The 24790-nt window shown below is 43.1% G+C and overlaps 1 protein-coding gene across 3 annotated transcripts in view; it reads right to left on the bottom strand.

Annotated features, from left to right (window-relative positions):
* The window catches only part of Grem2 (gremlin 2, DAN family BMP antagonist), a 102047-nt gene extending 77897 nt beyond the window's left edge, over positions 1 to 24150 (bottom strand). For 2 of the 3 annotated variants that reach the window (XM_085687673.2, XM_048436404.3), the window contains exon 1: positions 23581 to 24150. The gene's annotated coding sequence lies outside the window, so the exon portion shown is untranslated. The remainder of the gene's footprint in view (positions 1 to 23580) is intronic. The other variant, XM_048436402.3, reaches the window with a different exon arrangement.
* Between the last annotated feature and the right edge of the window lie 640 nt (positions 24151 to 24790).

Raw genomic sequence — 24790 nt, 5'->3', positions numbered from 1 at the left:
ATCAGCAAAGACAATGGCAGTGGATATTGTTTCTGCCACCCTTGCTTTCCATCTCTTCCTGTTCATGGGTGTGTGTCAGGGGTGAAAGAGTATGTGTCCACATGAACATGAAAATCGGATGTCAGTGCTGGGTTTTCTCTCCATTGCACTCTACCTTCATTTTGAGACAAAGCCCTCAATGATCAGGTGCCTGCTGTCTGGCTAGACTAGCTGAGTAGCTCGACCCATGGGCTCTCCTTTCTGTGCCTACACAGCTCTGGGTGTGCATCCGCACGCTGTTGTGCCCAGGATTTGACATGGGTGCTGGGCATCCATGCTCAGGCCGCCATGTTTGCACAGGAAGTACTTTACCAACTGAACGCCTTCACGGTCTCTGCTTTCTATTCTTGTGAATTCACACCCCCCACCTCCGGTCACAGGAAAGGGTTGGGGATGGCACAAAAATAAAGCATTGAGGCTAAGGGCATGACTCAGTGGTAGAACTTGTGCTGGGTTCCACCCCCAGCCCTCTATCCCTATAAAAAAGAAGCTTCTGAGTTCAAGTCTACTGTTAAGTATCAGATCTTTCTGAAGGAAACCCCTATTCCTTTTGTACTTTGAGAGTGGCATCTTGTTTGTTTGACAGCCAGAGTGTGTAGTGAGAGTCAAATCAGACAAGGAAGGTACATAAAAATGTGGTGTAGGCATAAGCTGTATGGCAGGACTAGGAAGAGAGTGAACAAGACAGGTGTAGAAGGTAACTTATTTAAGAAGGTCTAGGATACTCTGATGACTGTCTTTCAACAGTAACAAAAGGATGAAAGTCTACACAATTAGTATTGAATGACCAAAAGAGAGACATACAAGGAGCACAGTCTCTCGGGACTAAAACTACCGTGTTTAGACAGTGAACGACCCTGCCCAGATTGGATGTGGTGTCAGGCCTCCATGGGAAGGACACATTGCTGAGTGCTCAGAGAAGCAGCTTTCTCATTGACAAAGATGCTTCAGAAAAGTTTTTTTTTTTCTGCAGTTCTCAAGGGAAGGTTTGAAAGAGTTTAACTACTTTTTTCTTTTTAGCACAAGATTTCTCTGTGTAACAGTCCTGGCTGTCCTGGCACTAGCTCTTGTAGACCTGGCTGACCTCGCATTCACAAATATCTGTCTGCCTCTGCCTCCTGAGTGCTGGGGTGAAAGGTGTGTGCCATCACTGCCCGGCATTTAACTACTTTTAAATCATAGCCCATGTTTAAAAAATGGAGAAGCAAAGCAAATCAAACCCTTACAGAATAAGAGCTGAAGCTGCTTTCTGAGACTAGCTCTAAAGATGGGGATGCATCTGGAGCAGCCTTAAAGACAAGTTTTCTGTGCCTCCACGTAACACTGGGATGAGGACGGCTGTATAACAAGACAGAATCGTCTCCCGAGCATAGTGACTTGCTCACTGAGACCATCATCTGCCAAGAACAAGGATGCTATTAAAACTTGTAAAGCTGCCTGGCCTAGAAATCCATCACTAGCAGAAGTGCAAGTCCTTTCTGATCTTAGGTCATTAATATAGTTTGACTTTCTCCTGTTCTCTGCTTAGCAGAAATGAATGCTGACTACCATTTCAAAGAAGGACAAAAAAAAAAATCTCTGCAGAGACTTTTCAAGGAGTGACCATAAGTCAGTAGTGCTCTTTCTTCTGTGTGCATCTTCAGTGTTTAGCGTTTTCCAGGTGCAGAAACATACCCAGGAAGAAGCTCTGGTACCTGCTGTGGGAGGGTAGGAAAGGAGGTGGGTCCTGGGAAAAGAGGAATAAAGCTGGTCCTAGGCACACCACCATCAACCAAACAGCAGATACACAAAGATCACATGTTGTGCAATATGACTTTAACTAGGAAAAAAATGTGTTACATTTGCTTATGCTGTAGAATATTTAACTATATAAAGCTGTGTTGTATTTCTTTCTGCTACATTTGCTTAACGATGTAAAGATGTGTTGCATCTGTTTTATTTTGCCTGCCTAAGGCACCTGACTGGTCTAGTCAAAGCTGAATGGCCAATAACTATGCAGTAGAGGGATAAGGGAGAATAAGTAGAGAAAGGCATCTAGGCAAGGGGAGGAGGGAACGAGGGAGAAAGAGGAAGACAGACACTTGGGTCCAGCAAACCAGGTAGCTGTCTGCCAGCCAGCCACAGAGGAAGCAGAAAAGTAGGACATGGAGAATGAAAGAAAAGTAAAAATCCTTGAGACAAAACATAGATGAAGAGAAACGGGTTAAATTAAGTTTTAAGAGCTAGTGGGACGAGCAAAAGGTAAAGACGAACTTTCATCACTAATATTAAGTCCCCGTGCCATGGTCTGTAAGTTGGCTGTCAAGAAAGCTTGCTGCAATTGTAGAAAACAGATCAGTCAAGTTTCACTTTTGTGCCTCTGTTACTTCCTTCAAAAAAAGTTGAAAGACTTTTGTTCATGTTATTACAGAGAAGATGGGTTTTACAGAATCAAGCTCAGAAATGCTGGCTTTACTTCTTTACCCATCTCTGCCTCAAGATGTTTTTGGCAAAAAAATAAGAAAGACTCATGATTCTTAGCTAGGCCTAATCATGGCTGCCTATGACTTCAGCTAACCAACAATCTGAGGCTCACAAATTCAAAGTCAGTTGCGTTGGCAGAGTGAGTATAGCCCCAGCCTGGGCAATTTTGTGTACCCCTGTCTCAATATAAAAGGTAAAAAGAAGGCTAGAGTTATAGTCTTGTAGTGGGTTACTTGTCTATCATGTGTGAGGCTTTGTGTACAACGTCCAGAAATACCTACTCTTTCACCCCCAAAATCAACTGTTCTTTCAAGGCTGTAGCCCATCTTTGTTTTTGATTGAAGTGAATTAAACTGGAAAAATGAAAGACTGCAGTAAAATAAAGAAAGGGAGTCTCAGGCACTAACGCAGTCAGTGGAGACATTTGAAAATCTATATGGCATATATTACAGATATTTCTGGGTCAAGTTAACTGTTCTTTCTGCAAGGATGATTTGATTGACTCTACCCTCCAATATTGATTATGCTTCTCCTGTCACAAATCTGTATCTTTCTTAGTTACATAGATCAATACACAAGTTTTCATTAGAGAACACAGATCATCAGAAAACCAAAGTCACTGAGAAACCTAGCCAACTCTTAAAGATAATTATTTAAAAATCTTACACTGCATTTGCAAAGATTTATTTACAGGCTACTAGGATCTTATCTCTGGCCCTTGAGCTTGTATAGCAGGTGCTTTAGCCACTGAGCAATCTCCCTAGCCCCAAATGCTGTAGAAACTGTTTATATTTCAGATAGACTGAAAATATCCATTTGTCTATTTTATTTAATTGTGTTGACTTTTAAACCTACTCTGGCAATTCAATTTCTAGTTTTTTGTTCTGACAAGTAGATCTATTCAAAAAGGGGTTGCCAGCACTCTGTCTTACCCTCTCATTTCTTTACCATTTCTGAGCATTCTAGCTTGATATCCTTGGCCTAGCATCCTCTCTCCAATGGAAGACTGGTGTCCAATTGCTCTCTGAAACTCACCCTACCCTCATGCACAGGAACCTAGAAGAGTCCAGGTACTCCCAAGGGCATTATTCCCTCAATGACTGACAGATGAAGAGGGGAAATATCTGAACTTGCTCACTTCTCGGCAGTAATGAGTGTAAGAGATGCATTCTGCACTATTTTTCAGTGCTGTCCCACTGGGTTAAGAGTGATTTCCCTACTGGAATTGCTAATTTATTGGATTAATGTCTGCTTTGGGGAATGTTCGAATTCTGGCCACTATTAATGGCCACTTTGGTAGCAGAGATTCTAAAAGAGTGGCCTATAATTGTTGTTGTAAAGATACTGGGAAATTCACCTAGTTAGCAAATGGGTGTGCAAAAGTATAGTCATGAACCACGTAAGAATTCCACCTAAAATGACAGACTACAGAGACATGTAGTTCCAGAGACGATGATGAAGCTGAGACACTCCTGATGCCTAGTGACTGCATCCTGTCAGACTGGGAACTGATTATGTCCCTCCTGGTTGTGGTGAGATGAAACAAACAGGCCTAAAATTTTTCCAGATATAAGTCTTCCTCCCGCCCACCAAGACTAAGGGAACAGCATGGAAGACGGGATGGGAATAATGCAAGAGTTAGAGGGCAGGGAGGAGTCCTTTGAAATGCTATTTCTCAGACATGGCATGGCTATTGTGTGCATGAACTTACAGTGACTATAATCAATAACCTACACTAGACCTACAGAAGAAGGATCAGGAGAGCCAAGATTCTGCCATAGATGGGAAGATGCTCTTCAGACCCGACTGCTTGTTGAGAAACTATGGGCAGGTGATGTCAACTGGGGGAGGGAACTTGTTTTGTGGGGGTGTGAGCACTTGGAGGAGTCTCACACTTTAGTACATGGCCCCATAGCCATGCACATATAGGTAGCACTAACCAGACACACTGGGCTATTTAAGAAAAAAAAAGGCATAGTTTGGAGGGATTATCTTGTCTTTGGGAATGAAGAGAAGATTGATATGATCATCTTTCATTGTCTACTTCTATGAGATTCTCAAGAATAAAGAGAATATTTTAAAAGCTATAACATTTACATTTTCTACAGTGAAAAGTGCTTGATAGCAAGAGGAAGTATCCATCTTGCTAGTCTATGTAGCTACTACATTGTACCTTTAATTATTATTTTGGAGGGTACTCCTACTTATTAAAAAGCCAGTTACTGCAATATGCTAGGTGGGTGTTATATGGACGTTTTATTTCTGATTACCATGAAAACACCACATCCAGTGACGTGTAGGTAAATTATAAGGCTGGCATGGTCACAAAACTGCCTAACAAAGCGATTCTCCAAAACATTCCTATCCACATATGATACAACACTACTTTGTTTTAAACTCCCAACCAGCTCTGCATTTTAGATATCTACAAGAAGTCAGAGCAGTTACAGACCCATTGACTTGTTTATTTATTCATTTAAGAGAAAAGCTTCTCTCTTGGATAAGGGGAGGGGGTACTGGCTCATGTGGGGTATTGAAAAGTGAAGCCAGTATCTAAACCTATATTTCCGGCTAGACAATTATTCCTCTACAAAATGATGCTAGTGTCTCAGAAATAAATGTGAACTGGGATGAATGAAGATCCAAAATAAATAAAGCAGTCGAAATCCTTCTTCTCATCAGCAGGAGGGGAATGTATTACCTGCCTGACACCTCACACATTATAGAACTCTATATACCTTGGGCTCTTTCCAATGCTCACACCCCAATCATTTAGCTGAAAAGCCTCAATAAAAGGTTAATAAACTTGTGCAGTTATGAAAATCCAAGGCAAGAAAATGCCTGGGAATTTGATTCCTTCTCTTGAAAGAGTCCAAACCAACCAAAATGGTCTTGGACTGTAGTTAATGGCTTAATTCCTATGTTTTACTTCTAATCCTACTCTCTACCTTCCCGTTTCTTCGCAGTCATGCCCCAGCATCTTTGAATTTGCTTGGAGGTGATTCTTTCTACATGGTTTTGCCAGGATCAGGGAGTTGTAATTGCCTACCAGCTGACCTTTAGCAAGCTGGACCGGCTCAGCACGGTGATGTGCATAAATGGGCATGGTTCAAGGCAGAGGGTAGTAGGCATTCTAAAAGAGGTGCAAAGTCCTTAGGCAGAAGGGAGGCAGGAAAGAAAAATTCTGGCAGAGGGAGAAGCTGGCTGGAACAGGTGGCCTTTAAGCTGGGCCTGGAAAGATGGGTAGGATTTCAAGAGGCGGATGTTGGGTGGGGTAGGGGAAGGCCAGAGCAGAGAGCAGGAAGAACACAGAAGAATGCAATGCTGGGTCAAGGGAAGGGGGTTGGGTTGGCCTTGCAGTCAGGGCTTGAAGACATGTGCATGCAGTGAGGTGAAGAAAGGTTTTTCCCTCAGTGCCCAAGAGTTTCTATTCGGTGACAGTGTTCTGTGAGCAGAGAAGTATCGGAAATCTGCATTTCAAGAATGCTAATTTGAAACGATATTCTATTACATGCTTATTTATTTTGTGTGCAAGCATGTAGGTATGCACATGTTATAGCGTTCGTGTGGGCATCAGAGGACAAACTGGGGACTCAGTTCTTCCTTTCCACTGTGTGTTTCCCAGGGATCGAACTCAAGCCATCAGAGTTTCCCACAGAGCCACCTTGCTTTCTATATATTTCTGTTATTGAATGCTTTTTATTTTGCTGTGCTCAGCCATTTTATTGCTAACATTTTGAGATGAAGTCTCTCTATGCAATCCAGGGTGCCCTGGAATTTCCCAAGTAGCTTGGGCTGGCCTTAAACTTAAGGTTCTCCCACTCTACCTCCCAAATGCTGGAGATTATAGGCATGTTCCACCCTGCCAGGGCACTGGCTTCTTAACTGACATCTGCTCAAGGAGACTTCTTTGGCCATTTTTGCTCTATTCTACAGAATAACTAACAATATTTTCAATACATACCTCTATTTTCCAGCTTCACACTGTCACTGGCTGTATGAGACCATGGATCATACATTTCCCATGCACTGGTATCTTCCCAGAGCTTCGCAGAGTAACCAGTATAGAAGAGGACTCATTCTGTCCTCACTGAATGAAATATAGTTACTTTTCCGAGAAAGATATGCTTGGAGATACTGTTAGATAAATTATTGAAATCTAGCAAGAAAGATTGAATGCGTGACTCAACCTTACTGCCCCCATGAGTGTAAAAGAAAAAAAAAACAAAGTAAAACAAAACAAAATTTACACTGTTTATAGATAGAATTTTCTCTTGATTCCTTTATTCTTTTTTCCTGACATCTTCCACTTCCAACATTTTCTGGTTCTTATTTCAACTAAGTCTGATAAATTTCCTAATGATTTGGAAAAGACTGCTCATAAGCCATGACCATGGGGTGTGCACATGTATGTGCACACACAACAGGGGCCTTTTAGGTCATCTAGCAGCTTTTGAAACATTTTCAGTATCCAAACTAGTAGGTTCAGGGCCTCCTCTAAAAACATGGTTTTTGGATTTCTTGCAAGGAGTTGTGCTATGCACGATGCTTGGGATAAAAAATAAATCAGGTTCTAAAATCTAGCATAGGATGAAGTTTGTTTTTAAACTGTTTGATCTACTTTTTTGAAATAAAATCAGGCTATAAAATTATACAGTTTATTCAAAAGATATAAAGGTGGATGATAGGAGACTGGATTTCAGGACACAACAGGAAGAACTGTACACACAGAGGCTCCAGCTGAGAAATGGGCCATCTTGATACCGGAACCAAAAATACCTTTGAATAATCTATAGATAGGTGTACCCAGTACAGAAAGAATGATTAGGATGACATTGTTTGTTTATTTGTTCATTTGTTTTGAGCGAGCACCCTTCTTTGTAGTTCAGGCTGGCCTCAAACTTATGTATCTCCCTTCAAATGATAAGATCATAGATGTGTGCCACAACTGGAGATGGCTTTTTAAATTAAATCTCTTCTGGAATGGAATATTACTAATTAACACATCCAGGATTTCTAGAGAAAATAAATGTAGAATTCTGAGCTTTAATTAATTTGTAAACTCTGTTGACATGGCGGGAAAGAATCTCGTAATCATTTCATCTGGATTTATGGGGAGCATGAGGTAGAATCCTAAGGCCAGCTTTTCGGACATTTTGAAGATAAACATTACTTTTCAGAAAGACTGGAGTAATATTTAAGCCTTAAAACTTAGTAATGAAAATGATGCTTTTCAACTGTCTTTAAAATTCACATAATTAGGGCCTGGGGATGTATATCAGTGGGTTGAGCGATTGTAAGAGGCCCTGGATTCAAGTCTCAGCACTAAGTAAACTAGGCTTGATGGGGGGAGCCGGGAACTGCAGTACTTGGGAAGTGGAGGAAGAAGGACCATAAGGTCATCCTGGCTACTTAGTGCATCTGAGGGTATGTGAGCCTGGGAGAGATGAGACTGTGTCTTGAATAAATGAACCAACAGGTACGGGTGGAGCTCCTGTGTTTCCTAATGCCTGGAGATTAGAATTTGCTGGTATTTTTCTTGACGTGCTCCTCAGTGATGTGGAGAGTTCAATATTCTGAAAGGTAATGGAAACTTTCCGCAGGCACAGCTCTGTGGATGAGCATCCATGTGTCTCAAAGATGCTGTGGGCTTAGCCCCCCTCCTGTTCTCTGTTGTGGAGCCAGGTAGTACAGTCTCATAAGTTTCTGCTTCCCGGTGCTGTCGGGAAGAAATTTGCTCTCCTGACCCAAATACCAAGCCATGAGACTTGATAGTGAGTCCGTCTCCTGTCTCCACCCACCCCTCTGAGTGTCCATCAAGGCTCATCTCAACTGTCCCCTCATTTGGTTAGCTTTCTTCTCTTCTGTGTTCACCAGCAGGGACAAGATGGAGAAAGGGACTTGTGGTCATGGACAGTCGAGTTCGTTCCCATGACACGGACTTTGTGTTCTCTGTGGAGCACGATATTTTTTATGCTCAGCCTTCAAAACCACCCATTTGGAAACTAACTCTGTCTCCATTATCCAATAGAGATATGCGGGGATACCCTGGGTAAATTCACCTAAGAGCTCACGTCTGGGATTAGGTGAGGATTAAAGAAATGATGAACAAAGCCAATGAGTAGAGCATCTGCCGTGAAAAAGGTCTCAAGAGAATGGGTCAGTACTTTGCTGCACTAATGTCTTCAAGTCACATGTGGATTTTCTATAAACTGTGAGATTTTTGGGGGGGGATTATTAGTAGATCTTCCCCCAGTCAGGACCATCAGGAACACAGTCTGTCTTCAATGCTCATACACGAGTGGACATGATTGTCCTCAGAGTCTGTTAGATAACCTATGTTATTGGACCAAGACTGTTATTGGAGGGCTGTCCCTGAATTATTGACTTGTTGCATGTCCTTGTGTGCCCTGCAATAGCTCCAGCTCTGCCTGTTATCCCAGGCAGTTTATTAATAGCAGCCCCTCCATGCTCTGAAATCAATCTAGTTCGGATGATAAATATTACAATCACCCTAGTTTTGAGAGGCATCTCACCAGCTTGATTTCCAGAACCAGTGCTCCTCACCAGGGGCAGCACACATACCGTACTCAGCGGGCATCGTGGGCAGAGGGCAGCCAGCTGCTGCGTGTAACAGAAGTGCTGTATGCAGGAGAAATGCTCAGCAAACACAGCTGGCAAGAGACTGGAAGGGCAAGGATTGGTTTGTTCTTTCGTCTCTCTTTTCCTGGAAATAAACTTGGGAAGGATATTGGATGGGAATCTAAGAGGATGAGAAGCGTTCACTGGAAAATCCTCTCTGGAATTTAGAATGATTGGCAGGGCAATCCTGCATGGGTAGAACATTTCCAGAAAACAGCAATAAATCTAATAAACCCCAAACCAGAAATCAGAAACAAAACCAAAACAAAACAAAAAATAAACAAAGTGGGCACGGGCTAATTAGCACGCAACTGATTACCAGAACCTTGGGGACTACCACTCTGGAATTCTAAATCTAGTTCATACACAGATGTTAGCATATGCACGGCAGCTCAGCACACATTGTAGGCATGGACAAAGTGGGCCTCCACTTCACCAACTCCCAGGCTCCTTTTTTTAAAGTTTTTGCTGTCTCAGAGATATCCCTTTGTCCCTTCAATGTCACCATTTCCCTTGTGTCCCCTATCCTGTGCAAATCTAGGCAATTTGGCTTACTTCTGAGTTGATTTTTAAATATCCTGATAATACCTTTTCTTCAAAATCATATTCTGACTTATGGAACAAAAGTACTACTCCCTATTAAAGGATTTTAGACTCCAGAAACCCATTGGGAAGGCAACCTGGGACCGAGCAGTGCATTCTGAAGCTGTCTGGAGCAGGGCTAGCAAGTGGTCAGAGAGCACAGGAAACCTGATCTGAATGCCAGCTCCTCACTGTTGGCAGTGTGGCTTTGGACTTTATTTGTAATAATAAGAGCTGGCTCTCTGAGTTGCTTTGAAAAGTAAATAAGATCACATTTAGCATTTAATACTGAGCCCGGTTCAGAGAGTAGTGTGAAGGCCAAGAGCAAGTGTTTTGGTATTTGTAGACACAGGGTTACCTTTGGATGAAGGGCAGACAACTTGACCCCCTGCTTCTGAGGAACAAGGGTAACTAACACTGCTTTCTCTCAGACTGCAATACAGTTGAAAGATTTACCTTGGTTCCTGGCGTGATAAGCACCAAATTAGTGTGGCTGTCACGGTGACCGTTAGCACTGTTGACGGGGGTTACTGACCAATAGACACTGGCTTTGCTGTACCTGTTACTATGGCATTGGGGTTTCTGAATTCAGTTGAGAGATGGTCTTTCTTCCCTCCAGAATAATACTGAATGCTGAATCAATGAATCATTTCATGCATTATTCACCTTGATGGGAAACTTACTTGTGTTTGGGAGGGCCACTGTGTTTCTTCAGGGCCCCATCCTAACCTTGATTGTCCCAGCTGTTTCTCACCAAAGGTCACTTCTGGGCACTAGCCTGGTCTTACAGGGTCAATGGTCTGTGTTTAACATGCTGTTGAGAGAAGTTTAAAGCACCCAGGGAAGGCCTTGTTATGAAACAGGATTTCAGCTCAGTTGCCACTAGTCACGTAGATGTACCCAAACTTCTGCTTTGATAGAAAAACAAACATTTGGTTAGCTCCTTGTACATATGTGGAGGAGAAGAGGAGAAAAAAAATAGGAATCTGACCTCTGGGCAATCACTTTCCCAATCCTCCATTCTGGCTGATGTTCAAGGACGTAGAGGCTGGACACACCACACCTGCTCTGCCCTCCTTTCTTCTACACTAAAAGCCAGCCAGTGCCAGATATGGAACAAGAAACAAAGAGCATAGGGACTTGACTACGGCAGAGTTCCTCGAAGCACATTTTTCCAGAGAACTATACCTGAGTGTGACTTGCTTGGATTCCAATAATCTTTGGATTTTTATGATTATAGTTACAGGACTCCAAGAAAAAAAATCAGGTGTCAAAACAAAGGTCTTTGGCTCTAGAGTACAGAAAAAGACAACAGCCAGGGCTTGGCAGGCAGAGGGCAGGCTGCAGAGGTGACTCTTGAGGAGCAAGCCTGCAAATCATTGGGGTGGTGTGGCTGCCACCAACTCTAAGCACTGGTAGGTCACAGAGCCCTTGTGGGAGTGGGACTGCCTGCCAAAGTGGCACGTGAAAGCCAGCACGGTAAACTGCTGAAGAGATGAAGTGCGGATGCTGTGAGGCTGAGGCCAATGAGCCGGCTTTGTTCTCCAGCAAGGCCCTCACCTGCTTGACAGACCTCGCTACGGGAAACCCGTGACTCCAATTCTCGTCTTCATCCCCTTCCCATTGGGTTTGTTCACAGGCTGTCTAGACTGTTTTGGTGGTGGTGGCGGCGGTGGTGGCCACACATGCAGTGCGTGCATGTGTCTCTGTGTGTGTGTGTGTGTACCACACACATGCAGGTGTCTGCAGAAGCCAGATGAGGGCACCATATTCCCCAGAGCTGGTGTTACAGGTGGCTATGAGCTCTCTGACGTGGGTGCTGGGAAAAACTTAGGTTGTCTGGAAAAGCAGCAAGCACTCGTAGCCACTAAGCCAGCTCTCCAAAAGCCCTTGCTTTTGTTTTTGAGACAGAGCCTTGGTCATACCCCTGATTAGCCTGACACTTTTAGCAATTCTCCTGCTTCACATTCCAAGTTGCTGAGATTACAGGTATTTATGTAGATTATTTTGCATAATAAACTTCATTATTTACTAGTCCTGGGGATGAGAGCAGGGCCTGGCACATGGTAGACAAGCATTTGACCGTGGGGTTATACCTACAGCTCTTGCCTACACCATTTAACTTGTTATTTTATTCACTTGTGTGTTTTCACAGGTGAGCAGGGAGTCACTGCAAGGTAGGGCTATGTCCTATTCACTTTACATTTCTAGTACCTGGCACACTCAGAAACTCAATAAGAACTGGTGAAGCGTGCTCAAGTCAGAACTTTGACTAAAAGGCTTGCATTCTAAACTGGTGCCCAATGTGCTGGCACCATCAATGACTCTGTCACGTTTTCACAGAAAGCCTGACTTCCAATCTACACACGTTAAGTTTTTCAAGCACCCACAGAACATGGTTTAAATATCATCTACCATGTGCCAGCTACAGAGGGGGCTATGCAGATGGAACACATTTTCTCCCTTCCCTTTGCAAGATTAGTCTCTGTCACGAACCACACTGTATATTCAGAAGCCACCCTAATAAATATCACTGGGTTTATTTGATAGCTTTGGCTGTCGTTCGAAACAGAAACTCAGTCCAACCCCAGTGCAGTTAATATCAGTTCTAGAGCCCCAAGTCTCAGTGGGTCAATGTTTTCGTCATATGGAGACAATCTGAATTTTACTGCCACCAAGAAACAAAGGCAATATCGACTGCGTGAATTAGGAATGCAGATCAGCTTTCACGGCACTGCTTGGCGATTTTAGAAGTGCACTTTCGTGTCGCCGCTGAAAGCATTTCTAGTAGCCAAACTATGGTGCTGGTGTGTGGGGAGTGTGGAGGCCTCAGTGGCCTCCCTGCCTTTGATCTTTCGAATGTCTGAAGTTGTGAGATTTTGCATGCTATAATAATAATCTGGGAAAACGTACAACCACTATAAAAAGACATTTTTCTATTAGTCCAGGAATAATCTCTTATAACAAAACCACCTGACAGAACCATGTGGGCACATATCACCCGTATGCAGACCAAAGATATTTTTACAACTGGGGATTATTTTCTTCCCTTTGTACAAATCCATATGGTGCCGATTCGCACATCAGTCATTTGCAATGCTGTCTCATTCAACTCCAAGAATAAAACAGAAAATGTTTGTTCCCCATTTTTATAAAAATAAAACTTGGTATTAGTCGTTCTATTTTTCCACACCCATGTTTCTCTATGTAGTGGCGTGTCACCTTGACTGGAAATGAATGCTAGGTGTGAATAAAGTCACCATGAATCATGGGACACACTCTGCTTGATCCCTTCTTCCACTCTTAGCTGCTTCCTCTTCTAGAATCAATTGTCTACTTCTCCCTTCAGAGGATGATACTTGCTCCACTGTGAAAAGCCCATCTGCCTGTGGAGTGTCATAGTCATCTGGGGACACTGGACTGCAGCATCTCCCCTAGTCAGTCTATCTGTCTGTCCATTCATCTTCCCACCCACCCGTCCTTCCACTCACCATCCAATAGCGAGTGGTTGAAGAGTGTGTTTACTCTTTATTGGGGATCCTTTCTTAGGGGGTGTCTGGCTGTGGCATATGTGCTTCCAGACATAAAATGGGGAGAGAAGAGGCAGGAACATTCTACCAGCATGCCTATCTAAGAGGAGCAGAGTGCTTCTATCCAGAGAGTGACCTACTAACAAGTAGGGGTAGACTCTGACAGACTCATTTCTTTCCCGAGTCCTGTCCAGAGGTTTCATCTGCTAGCTAAAGGAATTCTAAGTATGATCAAATAAGCCAGCCCAAATAAGGCATTTGGACTATAGGAGACAGTGGTTTGGGAGTGGGAGACAGCCTGAGCACATGTATCACGGAGATAATCCACCCTAAAGCCATACAAATCCTTTAGTCCAAACAGAAGGGAGGAGGAGAGTCATCGCTCTCACTTAGGGAATCCCAAACTCACTACAGTGCCTGAAACTCCATGAGGGAGCAGCAGCGGCTACCACTGCTGCATCAGTTCCAGTCCAGATGAAGACAGTGCTGGGTTTCTAGATGAGATCGGGGCAGTTTCACTGGAGCTCAGCCTTGGGGTGTCCAAGCTCCGAGATGAGTTAGTGCTGAAATGAACAGTGCAAAGCAAAGATCCTATTTAAACAACTATAAAACTTCCTATGAAATCTACTGTCATCAAGCACAGTGCTTCTCTCCAGCTTGGGCAAACCTTTGGCCGGCAGTACCTTGAACATCTGTGAAAACTGCCGTGTAGAACTTCATGCACTGTTGATCTAGGATCCTTAACAGTAGAGTCCTGTAAGGGAGTAGGGTGTAGAGAGAGGATGGGGAGGACCAGAGGGAGCCTGGATTCTAGCACTTATTCTACAATGAACCAGCTTATAGTTTTGAAAACCAGGAAACTTCTGTGTTAGCGTTGTCATGACTGTAAAACCAGGAGACTAAATAAGTTATATCTCTATCTAAAGCTCTAGGATTTATAACACATCAAACGCATGATACATGCCACGAAGAGGCAAAAAACAGGAAGACAATTATGATGGCAGCACACAGTAGGACCTGTTTAGTTCTTCAGGAATATCCCTGAAGACTTCCTTAGAAACGCCATTTTGCTTCCCACACACTCAGGAGACTTTATTTGCACAATTCTTTTCCTCGTGTTCTCCACTCTTCACCTTGTGTCCTTCTTGTTGACACACACATCTTGCCTTTCTCATGAACTCTAAGCTCCTTCAAAACATCCATCTTTTGATCTCTTGCCATGTCTAGCCCTGGATCCACAAATACTTGGTGAATGAATCAATGGTTCTGCGAAGAGTGCCTGATTAGCTCTTCTTCCAAATAATTATTCTTTCTACTTCAAAGATAAAATTGAGGCCCAAACACTCCAACTTATTTATCTCAGTTTACAAAATTGAAGTCTCAGTTCCAAAGTACTTAGAGTGATGAACTGTTCTTTTAGCAAACCTCCACGGACATCCATTCTAATGGCTATTCCATTAATACCCAAAGTTTGAGGGACAGTAATAATTAAAACAACCATAATGATAATACCAACTATGCCAAGAACAAAAATAATTGCGACTTTTTTGTTTTTAACCAAGACAGTTTTCCAGTTCAGAAACATGGTCTTTGGGGGAATACTTCAGATCTGAATTGAATAAAATCAGAATTTTTTTCTTATATTATTTTCCCACAATTAAGTATTTTTAAAAATGTGATAACTCTGTAACAGTGATGACCTTTGTATGTGGTATCTTCTTATTCATTCTCTTGACAAATATTAGACATCGTGACTCAGGTATAGTGTGATATAGCAAAAATATACAGATGCGAATAATACAGCCCCTTCAAAAGCTGACAGAGCAGAAGACGAAACGGAGCTATGAAGACAGCACGTGGGTACAGCATGGGGCTCTGAATGCAGACAGACTCTCACTTGTCAGGACACAAGCTGTATCTGACTGTCAGCTATGGCCTTGAGTCATCTAACTTATCCTACAGGAAATTACTGATGCTGAAGACTGAATGTCAAAAATATAAAGGCATGGGCCATGAGGTATTCCAACAGGGACTCTTCTTTTGTGACATAGCCATCTGACTCAAGCCAGGAAAATTCAAACAAAGGAGAGACAGTCTGTCTACATTCCCGTTTGTTTTGAGCATGCAGAGATTCCATGGTGGTCGGTGCCACCAAGACCTAACTCTGGGTGAGATGCGTGCCCCTGTCGACCAGATCCCCTTCATTCCCAACCTCCAACACAAATATTTTCGACTCATATTTCCAATAGTGTTAACTGCAATCTCTTGAGAGGGGTTTTTACATTTTTTTCACAAAGACCCCCCCTTTTTTGTCTGTTAAAGGCTGAAGAGTCCTTTTCAGAATAGTTTTAAGATAATAAGAAATAGGATATTTAAAGATATACACATATATTTATGCAAATAATAATAATAAAAGCATCTGAATAATGTTAGCACCAAAGAATACAATGGTTTTGAGGTTGTGTCAGTGATGGTTTAAGATATATGAATCAACATAACATCAAAATAGCTTTTGAGTCTACACAACTGTGTTAGTACTATGCTTATCCAATGGATTCATTACTAGGATGGACTACTTCAACTGCCGGCCAGGAAAATACAAGTTGCAATTCTTACCCTGTTTGGGCCCATCCTAGCTCACAGTGTAGCTAGAATTAGATAATTTAGAATTTAGAATAAAACGTCTAAAGTAAAACAAGAAAAACTGAATCTTTTAAAACCTCTAAGTTAGGCATGGTGCTTCTCACCTCAGTTCTAGTAGCCAAGAAGCTGAGACTAGAGAGCCAGGTCTGTGTATTCTGGTCTAGCCTGAACTAGATAGCAAAAACTTGCATAACAACAACAAAAAACCTGCCATCTCAAAATACTACAGAGCAAATTAGTCTCATTAAATTCTCCAGTTCCTCTTAAATAAAGTTTTCCATCTGAAAACATTAAATGTTATTCCCAAATTTTCATTGACATCTCTTTCTTATTTACCAGCAGTAATTTGTTAACTTTCAAACTAAACAATGAAAAAATCAGATCATGGGCAAGTATTCCAAACCATTACAATCAACTTGCATAGTCCCCTGGGATTGGAGGACAAACCCACAGCAGTGTCTTGACATGCTCATTCACTTGGGGAAAAAAAATCTGTCAGAATATTGACTTGGTGTTTCTAATGTTTAAGCAGTAAGATATCTTTGTAAAGAGAACTGATTTTTTAAAATGTTGATTTGACTTTCTTACTAAAATAACCATTTTAAAACATTAAGAAGTTAGGCAAATTAAGGCAAAGAAAGCAAGAAAGGAAAGAAAGGAGGGAGGAAAGGAGGGAGAGAAGGAAGGATGGAAAGAGAGACAGAAAAAGGGAGGAATGGAGGGAGGGAGGGAGGGAGGAATGGAAGGAGGGAGGAAGAGAGAGAGGAAGAAGAGAGAGAAGAAAAGAAAGAAGGCAGAAAGAAAGAAGAAAGGAAGAAGGAGGGAGGGAGGGAGGGAGGGAGGGAGGAAGGAAGGAAGGAAGGAAGGAAGGAAGGAAGGAAGGAAGGAAGGAAGGAAGGAAGGAAGGAAGGAAGGACAGACTGATACCAGGGCAGATGATAAAGTTTGTCATTTGTTTAGCCTCTGGTTGATATGTGTGTCTGAAACATTTGCAGGCCATATCTCCTAGGAGATAAAGGGCAGTCTTCTATCCCAGCTCTAAATTAGGTGTAGCTGGGTCTTAGTGGATTCAGACCAGATACAGTTTGTTATGTAACAGTTCTGGTATGGGAAATAAAACATTGAATAAGAAACAGTCTCTGCCTCAAGGACCATTTGAAGGTAAGTGGAAGATGTAAGCAAACTCTCCCACAGGAAGTCACAACACATACTCGGATGGATGGAGAAGTATGTAGCCTGAGTGTAGGGTGGAGTCAAGAAAAGATTTGAACTTCTAGAACGAATAGGCTTCTGTTGTCAAGCAGCCTTAAAAATAAGACAAAATTCCCACTACTCTTCGGAGTGTTCTGGATTATGATTCCCATCAGATATCTTTGGTTTTTCCTGTAATACTGAGTTCTTCTAGGAACCTTCTCTCCATTACTGTGGCAACCTATATCCTTGCAGAGGACTCCGTAGGTAGCCCTTTCTCAATACCTACTTAGGATACCTGAATGGAGGTCAAGGAGGGTGGGCTTGGAACTGAAGCTCTGCAGCAGCGTGACTGGTGACATTCTTTGTGTGTGTAAGTGCCCATGCGTGTGGAGGAGCGGGCAGCAGACTACTTCAGGTGTTGATTTTCAGATGCCACCACCTTGATTTTTGAGACAGCATCTCTCATTGGCCTCATGCTTACCAAAAATGTGAGGCTGAGTAACTATCAAGCACAGGGATCTACTTTTCTCTGTCTCCCCAACTACGGAAGTCCAAGCACACTATGCCCTATGGGTCCTAGGGGTTGAGCTCAAGGCAAATTCCTTACCACCAGAGCCATCTCTCCATCCCGCCTGTGTGACATCCTGAAAGCCTGAAGTCTTGATATACCTATCTGTAAAGTGGGGGTGGTGATGGTGATGATGATAATAATAGCTCGGATTTTGACGGTCGCTACAAAACATTTAGCAAAGTCACTTTTGGAGCAGCTGTTCTTACAGAGGCAGGAATGCAGAACTGAAGTCCGAGGTGGGATGAAGGACAAGGATGCATTCTCTTCTTTAGTGTGAAGAAGGAACTCAGGAGAAACGGGAGGCTTTCTGAGGAAACATGTGTGCCAGGAAACCAAGTAGCCTCACTTTGCCAGGTTAAGCATTTTTCATAATATCTAGGTAACATTCTTCTAGATCGAGAAAGTATTAATATGATTTCATTGTCTGAAACTAAGCACCATTTCTAGGTATCTGTGAGATGTACCTTACATGACTGAAAGATGGTTTTACCTGTAGCTATTCGATGTTATGGCTACACAAACACACTTATTGATACCTGAAGTTTTGATGTGATTTTTATCATCTGTTATGAGGCATGCACTCACCAAATGTTAGATGATTTGTAGGTATTCAAATGAGTAAAAAGGGGGGAAAAGTTCTCTTGGAAAGCTGATGGCATTTAGGTTCCTAGCAGACATAATTGGTGGGAAAATCTCATTTTTACAGCTACATGATTCTTATTAAATATAAGTCTATCTATCAGCTTTCCTGCAATGCAATCATTATAATTAGAAACCATAATGGTGACCATGTTGCAATGTTAAATAACTGCGGTAAAGCATTAAAGACAAATGCTTTTTCATGGGTGAAGAGATGAGCTTCCTTTCAGCCGTGAGTCACAGCTACAGAACCAGGCTGGGTGTTACTTTTAAGGCAGAAAATAGTTCAACTAGACAATGCCAACTTAGCATTTCACATGAACTGGTCAGGAGGCCGCCCGACCAATGTCTTCCCTCCCACCTGCTCTGGTACTGAAAAAATTACAATAGAGGAGAATGGTGTGCTGGGGTGTGCATGAGCCCACATCGTGAGAATCATGTTTGCTCAGAGTATTTGTGTTCTTGGCCTCATGTTCCTCAAAACCTCCCCCTCTAGAGAATTTCCCTAAAGCTATGCATTCCCTTCATTTCTAATTCCCTTGCATGAAAAAATCAGGGGAAAAAAAGCTTTTTAGTGAACTGTTTCCACAAATATGTCCTCTTACTAGGGCTATTATACTAACCAAAATGTTCTTACTATAAGTTTTTGTTTTTTAAATTTCAATGTCATCTTTTAAAAAAAGATACAGAGATGGACTATAGTTTATTTGATTATCTGAAAAGAATTGAGGGTGAGGGGTGCTAAGCCACCATAAACTGAAAAGCTCTGGGTCTTGGATGAGAGGCAATAAATCTTATCCTATTTCCCAGTCTTCTCTGGGTTGGTCATTACTCTCTCCCATGCTATACCCTATTCTTACAGCAGTGTACTTGCTTCCATGAAGACCCCAAATAAATCTCTGCCCTCCCACAGAGCTCCTCCAGCATCCAGGCACCACACACAGTTCTAGACAGTAGGTAGGAGTGTGACAGAAACCAAAGCAGCTTTATACGGGGGAGGGTGGAGACACACAGTGACCTCACTCTTCCCCCAGACACTGAGGAATCTTCACTTTTGTCCTTGAAACCCTCTTTTCTTTGATTCAAGGGCACCAAACATCTAGCAGAGTACAGTGGCCCTAGAAAAACCTAGATCTAAATGCTTTCAAGGCCTCATTCATGCACACATGGGCAGCTCCCTGAGACTCCTGTAATCTACCTCGTGGGCTTGAAGTCATGTTTTCCTGACAAAACTACCTTGCTTTCTTTTCTCCGAGGCATCTATCCCTAGCCCAGTGGCCCCCAGACCTTCTCACTCACAGGGACAAATAACTTTCCCAGGAGGAGAAGGCTCTGTGTTCTCCAGAGTGGGTTCCAAAGCCCCAGTCTGAGCCTCTCCTCAAGCCCTCACATACAATAGTGAGCTGTATGGTGGATGAACCAAAGAGGGGAGAGAGACATGATCTGCCCAGACTAACACTTCTAAACGGCTAACTGACACCTAGTGAGGCCACCTGGCTCCTTAGAATTCACCAGTGCCAGTTACCCTCTGTAAGAGCAAGGCATTCTTTCTTCTGTGAAAATTTAGAGCGTGTACTCTGAGAGTCTTCTCTGAAGATAAAGCCAGCAATAAATCCCCGTAGCCAGGAATCCGAATATAGTTGGGAAGGACTAGATTTAATCATCTGTGAGCTCTTAGAGATAGATGCCTGACTCTGGTTAGCAGGTCTTAGACTCCGGCTATCACTGAAACAACTTATTTCACATCTCTGCTTTTAAAAGCTCCAATCCCCAAAGTGTTACTGATTATGCAGAGGCCTTGAACTTACACTTGAGACATGCTTACAATAATGTTTGGCCCTGCTGATGAAGCAGCAGCAAAAACAAACAAAAACAGATATTATTCTTGGTGAAGCGTCAAGGAACCCCCGCTCTTTCTCTTCCACTCTTCCCTGCATTTGACTTCCCGTTCTTCCACCTCCTAAAAGCGTAAGGATCACTTGAGTGGAGTCAACAGGTGAAGCTAGCTAAAAGAAGCAGAAGTTGAGCTCACTAATCATAGCTTGCTGCTCTCCTTAGGTCAGGCAATTTCAATTCTGAAGCAAAACTAGAAACAACCCCTCTGGGTGAGCTATCTCTTCAGGAGACTGGAGACTGTGTTTTCCAGAGGGGGGAGGCTACAGAAGCTCTAATGAAATTCTGTAGCCACCGGGAAATTGGTGTAAGCGCATGGAGGTGTCATTTATTTTTGAGTTTGCATGCTGCCCCCTTCTGGCGTCTATACCCAGGCTTGTCAGCACATCAACCGCATTTATTTCAACCCCACACCTGTGGAGTACCTGGGAACACAGAAAAGAGTGCTGAAAATGTTCAGGGCATCTCATCACATGTATATCCTTGAGGCTAACCAGAGGAAACAGACTCATTTCCCCTCCGACTCCTGGTTCTCATTGGAGGCTGCCCACCATCACAGAATCCCACTTCACATTCTTGCTGCGTGAAACATCTCCTTCTCCACCCTCTTAACTCCCACATGGCTCTGGGACTCATCTCTGCAAATTAATCCCCCACCAAGGGCTGGTCCTGCTGATGTGCTGGACCGCCAAGGGAATTTTCCTACTAGACGTGGTGGCAATGGCAAATATGCCAAATTGGTGGGTTAGTGTTGCAATGAATGGTCTAAGGACCATATCTTTTTTTTTTTTAGCCCGATATGTGAGCAGCTTTGGTTTTACACATTATTAAGTCCATGTGTACGGTTCTTAGAGACAAGAGAGTCATGTGATAGGAGGAGACGCAGGTAATTGAAGAAGCAGATGCCACCATAGATCAAATTTATAATTACATGTCTTCCTCTTCTAAGCAATTCATCTTACATGCTAGTCCTTTGTGGGACTTGTCAGAAGCCCAATACCGGGCACATTTTCGTGGGCTGAAATAATTCATTACTGGTCTTCTAACTGCTTAGCAGGGTCTAACGCTGAGCCCTTGCCTGCCACCTGGCACATATGTTGTCACAGCTCGGGAGCACAAACGTGGCTGGCCCGGGCTACAGAGTGCCTGGAAGACAGCAGTGTCTCATAGTTCGCCCTTCACCCAGGCAGAGCAGTCATCTCATATCCATAGAACCCAGGACTCGACTCGGGATTCGGCACTGTTCTCTTGAATCAGAAGAGAGCTATTAGTTATTTTAAAACAGCTAGAGCTAGAGTTATTTTAAAATATTTAAATGCCTAGAATGTGTTTAAGTTACGCTGTACATGGTGTGAGGAAAGCTAGAGCTCTGGCTAGCTATTGTGAGACTTCGCGAGAACGAACATTGGACTACCTCTCTCCATAAAACTGGTAGCAGTAAACAGCAGATAATCAAAGCACTATGTGTACATATATATGCCTATAGAACCCTGCCTTTCTCCATAAATATACCTATATTTGAGAAGCCACAAATGTATCAGACTATACAAAGTGAATGTGTTCAGATTTTCATTTAGTCAATACCAACACACCCAGTATGGCTTTAGAGTTCACTGGCGAGAAGAAATGAGCTATAGAAGACAGACAAAGGCTCCTCATAAAGCTGCCAGGCCTGTAGGCTGGCTCAGCTATGCTGATCTGATGGCCTGAGGTTGAGCTCAGGATCCCACTGTGAAAGGACAGAAGTGATTGCCTAGAGTTTTCCTCCGATCTCCACATATGCACCACACACACACACACACACACACACACCACACCAATACTCAGCACATCTACTGCTTGTCATGACCTTTTTTAAAAAAAAATGCCCTGTGCGATCGTTCACTTTAGTCAAAGGGCAAAAATGTGATATTTTCCTACATCTATGGTAGAGCTACGCATGCATTCTTCTTAATGACGAAAGAACACATTCATCTGATTAAAAGAAAGTGGGTCACTTACATTCTCCATGGTGATATGCAAAGTGAGTAGCTTTCCTATAACTTCCTTATCTTGCTTGGCCAGGCACAAGATTTGGGATAAGGACAGTGCTGAAACTTAGGTGCCACTGAGGGACAAGCCAACTATGAACTGCCAATGAATGGGTCACCACTACTAGGAAGTATTAGGAACGGGCTCGGAAAAGCGCCTGCCGTTCAGATAATGTACCTCGTTACCTGTACCTGCATGCCATCCGGAAGAGATCCCTACTCTGTATGTTCTCCACACCAAGAAAAGCACTTCTTACAGAGGATGCGGGCCACGAAGATCAGTCCTTGAGGATTGTCCCAAACAGGACGAGCCCTTTATCAGAGTTACTCAGTCCCTTTGGCTTTTCCGGGAAGATGGAACTGATTAAGCAATGTTAATTTAATCATAAGTAATCAACATGGGAAAAAATTACATAACCAACTTCAAAATTGTGAATCAAAGATGGCAAAACCCCAGGAAAATAGCTGCTTTGTCGTCTCCCCTGCCCACACAAAATTTTCACCTCAAAAATAGACAGGGAGAAATCTATAAGTTTGACGATTAAATAAAACCGAACTATGAACTGGCATTGCCTGGAAACGGTTATATTTAGTGTAAAGTTCTCCAATTCATATTTTCAACTGTTCAGTCCAGGCTGGCCTGGAACTCACAATCCTCCTGCCTCAGTCTCTTGAGTGCTGGGGTCAAATCGTATTTTTTTTTAACCAAAATTGAGAGAGTTTGGAACTCATCCTGTCAAGGGTTCTGAAAGACAAACTTGCTTTTAATTCATCAATAAAGGTAAGAATAATTCAAGTTCATTTTAAAATTGCTGCCTTGTTTCTTTCCTTTTCTCCTTCAGAAAGTCTAAAGGCACAGTGATAGCTCAACCGTGAGGCTATATCTACTTGGTCACATGCGTAAGAAATCAAGACCATGCCCAAGTGAGCTTTGGCTTCCTAATCAGAGGGAGCACATTAACGTAATAGGTAGGTGAACAATATGCAAAACCTGCTTCCTAAACAAGTCCATGATACTTGACTTGCGATGGGTCACCGTCAGTGTAATGGAAATCATCAAGGGGTACCCGCACGACAATTCGTAGGTACTGGTGTTATTTTACAAAGAAAGATCACGGTGGAGTTTAAAGGTCTCTGCTTTCCACCTACGCAGAATCCAGTAGGTTAATCTACCTGGCAGTCACAGCCATACACAAACAACGTGACTAACTACCCGGGAGAACTCAGAAGGGCATTCACTTCGAGCTTCTCTGCATACCAGCCCCACAGACAGACGTGAATCCACCTTAGTTGCCTTGGGAAGGCAAAAGGCAGAAACCTGTGCGCGTCAGATCACTCATGACAAGCCACTTACCTGCAATGACTGGATGGAAGCCTCCTCGTGGAGTCCCTGGTGCGTCTTCCTGTTGCTCTCCTCTGTGTGAAAGACAGGAACCACAGCGGGGTGTGCACAGGATCGCCTGGGGCAGCCGCAGCCTGGTTCCGCAGGAGACCCGGGAAGCGGCGCGGGTGTGTGCAGAGCTAGCTGAGCCTAGCGGAGCGCGCAGAGGGCGGAGCGCGTCCCGGCCGCGCCTGCAGATGTGGAAGGAGCTGGAGACAGCACTGAGTCCTCTCGGCGCGGCGCTGCGTGGGGATATTATCACAGACTGGGATTTCTATTGGCTCGGAACACCAAACAAATCACACCAGCCACCCCCTCCTTCTCTGCTTCAGTCAGCTCTCGCTTCTCTTCAAACCCACAAACATTGCAGCCACACACACACTTCAGTCGCTCGCCCTGTTTCTCCCTTCTTCCTTGTAGACTGGGGATTTACAACCTTGTGGGCAGCTCTTCACATTTTGTTTAGCAGACTTCCAATGCTAAACATATCATGTAGAGAAGAAATTCACCATTCTCTTAGCCCGCAAAACCCACTCATGCCTTCAGATCTCCCTTTTAGATGGACTCAAAATATGAAAATGTGAAGAATGTAGAAACACACACACATATTCGCAGGCACGTATGCACGCACGCACACGCGCACATAGAACCAGGCTCCTTTTGTTTTGAGTAATTGAGGCTGGTGAGATTAAAGGCAAGCTGAACCCCATGGTCAAAAGTGAGTCTAGCTAATAATAAAACTTTGAATTAATTCAGTGTAAAACGTCCAACGTTTGGGTTTGTTTTCTCTTCCACATACTGCGTTAGTCATTATTATCTCCCTTTTCTCCCGTTTTTGAATTCAGCCATCTCTCATAAAAATCAGACTCTTCAGCATCCAGAGAATGTAGACCAATTTTTGTATACATAGGCTGGGCATGCAAGACCAGTACACTGTGATGCTAGCTGGATGCTGGCTTCTTTTCTGCAGGATTATTTGGTCTCCACGATCTCTTCAGAAATAAAAAAAATCTGTGTGACTCTACTGACAAAGATTCCTGGGTGAAAAATTCTAATCTGAGTTTGTGCACAGAAATAAACCCTTGCCCCCTCAATTGGGAAAAGGGCCAAGGGGAATCCTAGACCTTAGTTGCGGAGCTGAAAGAATTAAAATAAAATAAGGTTTTATTGTATTTTATAAAAC

This window comes from Myodes glareolus, chromosome 5 (genome assembly GCF_982192425.1).
Source record: "Myodes glareolus chromosome 5, mMyoGla1.1, whole genome shotgun sequence".
Lineage (NCBI taxonomy): Eukaryota > Metazoa > Chordata > Mammalia > Rodentia > Cricetidae > Myodes > Myodes glareolus.
Note: the sequence above shows the minus strand (reverse complement) of the source record. Positions and strands in the feature narration are given on the sequence as shown.